The sequence below is a fragment of the Pteropus medius genome, unplaced genomic scaffold (genome assembly GCF_902729225.1).
Source record: "Pteropus medius unplaced genomic scaffold, Ma_sr-lr_union100, whole genome shotgun sequence".
In the NCBI taxonomy this organism is placed as follows: Eukaryota; Metazoa; Chordata; class Mammalia; order Chiroptera; family Pteropodidae; genus Pteropus; species Pteropus medius.
Window position 1 is genome coordinate 1385633 of NW_024342257.1, and position 4661 is coordinate 1390293.

Genomic DNA, 4661 nt, shown 5'->3' on the forward strand with positions numbered 1-4661 from the left:
AAGCCCCATGTTAACTCTAGATCATGTTAATGCGATGAAGTGACTGCAGAATGCAACTTTATAAGAAAGCCAGAATCTTCCAAGTGTTTGGTTTAAAAATACCTTCTTAAGTCAACAATGGAGGTTTTAATTTAAAGTTTTACATTTTATTACTTTTCATCTACATTGTAAATGAGAAGACTCTAAGTCATAATAAACAAAAAAATCATAAACAATGCTATTATGGCATATTAGTTGTCTATTGCAGTCTAGCAAATAACCCCACTATGTAGTGGCTTAAAACAACAAAAAGTTATTATCTCATATTTTCTGTGGGTCAGGAATCCAAGTGTGCCTTATCTGGCTCTCTCTGATTCAAGGTTTCTCATAAAATTTCAGTCGCATTATCAGCAGGGGCTGCAGTTGTCTCAAGGTTCTACTAAGGGAGGATCCAATTTCAAACATACTCACATAGCTGTTGAAAGACTGCAAATCATCACTGGCAGTTAGTTGGAGATATCAGTTCCTTGCCATGTGTGACTCTCCATAGGGCAGCTCAAAAAATGGCAGCTGTTCTCCTTCAGAGTGAGTGAGTAAGACAGCAAGAGAGCAAGAGAGGGCACCCAGGGATGCAATCTCTTAGTAACCTGTTCTTGTAAATGAAAATCCCATTACCTTTGTTGCATCCTACTGTTTAGAAGATAATCACAAGTTCTGTCCCACACTCAAAGGGAGAATGATGACATAGGGCATGAACATCCAGAGGCAGGAATCATTGGGGGCCATCTTAGAGGCTGTCTACCACATCTGTCTAAAATGTCACTGGATGAAGGAACTACAGACCCGTTCTAAAGCCATTACATTGTCATATATGAATTTATGAATATTTTAAAGGTCCTGTCTCATAATTATTAAAAACATTATTTGGTCAACTTTAACATTGTAATATAAAGTGTACATATTTCTAAATTTTGTTTGTTCTCCTAGTATAGGACATTTAAATTGTCTTTCTGAGATTTTTGAATAAATAAGCTTGAGTTTTCGAGTGTTGCTGATTGCCAAATATTTTATTATACATTTTAAGAAATGGAAATTCCTCAATTTTGTAAGAACAGTACTTCCTAGAGAAAGCTTCTTTAAGCTCAGGAGATAACAATGAGGTCAATCAAAGGAATAAGCAAATCATCCTGAGTTAAAGTTAAGCAAATCATCCTGAGTTAAAGTTTTAATTAGTAGAAAAAAGCAAAGTTAAGAAATTTATTATTTCACTTTTGGCTCAAACCTTAATTTTCATGGCAACAAATCATGAATATAGCCTCTGGAGTTTTGATTATTTTGTGTATCTTTTTTGGCCAGAAGCTCATCCAATGTGGCTGGTTACAAAATTGTCAAATAATTTTTAAAATGTGTTCACATTATTTATTTTATGCAAAGTTGTTGAAATATACATGACTTTTTCTTAACTCCTACTACAATAACATCATCTCTGAACATACAATTCGTATAAATACACCTTATAGTACAAATGAGGCTGACGTTATAGACTATAATGTCTCCTTGCTCATGCTAATGACAATCAATCTCACCAGTCTTGCATTACTGATACATAACTTTTCAGATGAATAATTTCAAGCTCAGATGCATAGATATAATTTCTTAGCAATTTTCACTTATTTTATCTCTTATCGCTGGTCTAAGTTTAATTGGGTGGCTAATAATTTACTTAATTTTGCTTTGTGGAAAAGTAATCTGGGCTTATATATTTGCATTTATGCCTAAAATCTTTTGTTTTTGTGATTTAGTCAAGCTCCTTTGGTTGCTGATTAAACACACTGCTAATATTTCCACTGACATGTTTTCCTGGATATGTGCATTAGTTTGCTGAATATTTATGAGCTTATCTGATCTGTGGTCATAATATTTAAAAATTTGTTAAGAAAAATTATGTTGGCTGACAATGTTGTGACAAGTGTGAATGTCAAGAGTAGAAAGGAAGAAAACATTTACCTTCGAAATGACAAACCTTGATAAATATGAAAATCAGATGTGGTGATGAAGTTTATAAAAAAAAAATAGGAGAAATAAAGGACAACAAATGAACCTATACCACAAAGCTTAAAGCTTAAGTTGCCAAATTGATAATAACATAGGAAAATAATCTACTGTAAGAAAATTGATCAAGATTGATGAAGAAACTCACCAAGTGATTAAGGAAAAAATGTTACTGTATTAGAATTAAATATTACCCAGAAAATAGAATAAAATGATGGGAAATTGGTATATTAAGGCAAAAAAGGGAAATTAAAGAAATTTAACTCATGTAAAATAAAGATATATTGGTAAAAATCGATTAGAAACAAGATATAGTAGATGGAAATGAGCTATGATAAACAAAAGTTGTTTAATATCACAAAATAGTATTTAGCTAGAAGCTTAGCATGACAAAATAAAATAAAAAAAGGAGAGTGCTAATGATATATGAGACTAATGTTGCACCCAGCTCCTTTACATTTTCTTTACCATAGTTTACAAGAGATAAAAGTCATATTTTAGAGATTCCTGCAGAGAAACATGAAATGTTAAAGGCAATTATATTCATGCCATAACAGGTATCAATGCAATTAGAATGATTAAATGCTCGTAAAATTCGAGACTTAACAAACTAAATTCTGAATTAATGAAAGTGCACTGAGTCTAATGTGGCCAGTACTTAATAAAAGAGCTGCCTTTTGAATATGGCACGCATTGATTATGGTTGGAGCATTAAATCTTGGTAGTAAATAAAGAATTTCATATTGTTGTGACTCAGCAGATCTTCACTCTTGATTATCAAATAAGGTCTCTTCAACTAAAATCATATTTATTTAATTTTAAAAGTAAGTTACAGTTGTGTTCCATGACTTTATGATAATTGTTTGAGTTTTTCCATTATGATTCAGGGAATTTAGGAATTTAGAGAGGGAGAAATACGGTTATATGGCTGAGTATATTTTCTAGCTTTAGACAAACCAACTACAAATCCTATCTCCACAGCAGAGGAGTTTGTCACCTTAAGAAAGTTATTTAACCTTTAAAGCCCTTGTGTCTTGATCTGAAAATGAGGATAACGATTGTAGCCAACCCTGAAGTTTTTTGGAAGGATAAATGAGGGAATGTAGGTAAAACACTTAACAAGTGCCTGTCAAATAATAATGGTACTAAACTGAGGTGATTTTTACAAGAATTACAAATGTAATGCAAATAAATGTAATGCACTTAGCACAGTATCTGGTTCAATGTATAATGCTTAATATATTTTAGTTACGAAATAATAATAACAATTGCTTTGTTGAATTTCTATCTATAATTATAGAAAATAATTTAAGGATGAGGGAAATATGTTGTGCCAAAAATCTGCAAATTTAAAATGAATTTTTTAGGTGATAGAAGTAATAAATGAATGAATAAATCAGTGTCAAATATCATTAAAAAATCATTGGGTAAAAATTGTAGTGTATCCCCCTTGAGCTCCATTATCAAAAGACCCTGAATAGCCAAAGCAATCTCAAAAAGAAAAACAAAGTTGGAGGGATCACATTCAGATTTTAAACTTTATTACAAAGTTATGGTAATTAAAACAGTATAGTACTGGCATAGACACAGACACATAAATCAATGGGATAGTATAGAGAGCCAAAAAATAAAGCATACATACATGGTCAATTAAATTATGACAAAAGACCCAAGAATATAAAGTGGGGAAAGGACAGTCTCTTCAATAAATGGTGTTGGGAAAACTGGATAGCCACACACAAAAGAGTGAAATTTAACCACTATCTTATACCATACACACAAATTAACTCAAAATGGATTAAAGACTTGAATGCAAGATCTGAACCCATAAAACTTCTAGAAGAAAACATAGGTTGCAAGCTTCTTTACAATGGTCTTTGCAATGATTTTTGAATCTGACACTAATAGTAAAAGCAACAAGAGAAAAAATGAACAAGTGAGACTACACCAAACTAAAAAGCTTCTGCACGGCAAAAGAAACATCAACATAATGAACAGGCAACCTATTGAATTTGAGAAAATATATACAAATCATATATCTGATAATGGACTAATATACAAAGAACTCATACAACTCAGGAGCAAAAATACACACACAAAAAAAGTGATTAAAAAATGGGCAGAAGACCTGAATAGACATTTTTTCAAAAAAAGTATACAGATGGCCAGCAGGCACACAAAAAGATGTTCAATATCATTAATCATCAGGTAAATGCAAAGCAAAGCCACAATGAGATATCATTTCACATCTGTTAGAATGATATTATCAAAAATTTGAGAAATAACTAGTGTTGTTGAGGATGTGGAGAAACTGGAACCCATGTACACTGTTGGTAGGAGTAGAAATTGGTATAGCCACTATGGAAAACAGTATGAAGGTTCCATAAGAATTAAAAATAGAACTATTATATAAGTCAGCCATTCCACTTCTGGGTGTTTATCCAAAAACAAACAAACAAACAAACAGAAAATAAAAAAACACTAACTTGAAAAGATATATGCATCCCCATGTTCATCGCAGCAATGTTTTATAATAGCCAAGATATAAAAACAACCTAAATGTACATCAATAAATGAATAGATAAGAAATTATGGAATATTATCTACACACACACACACACACACACACA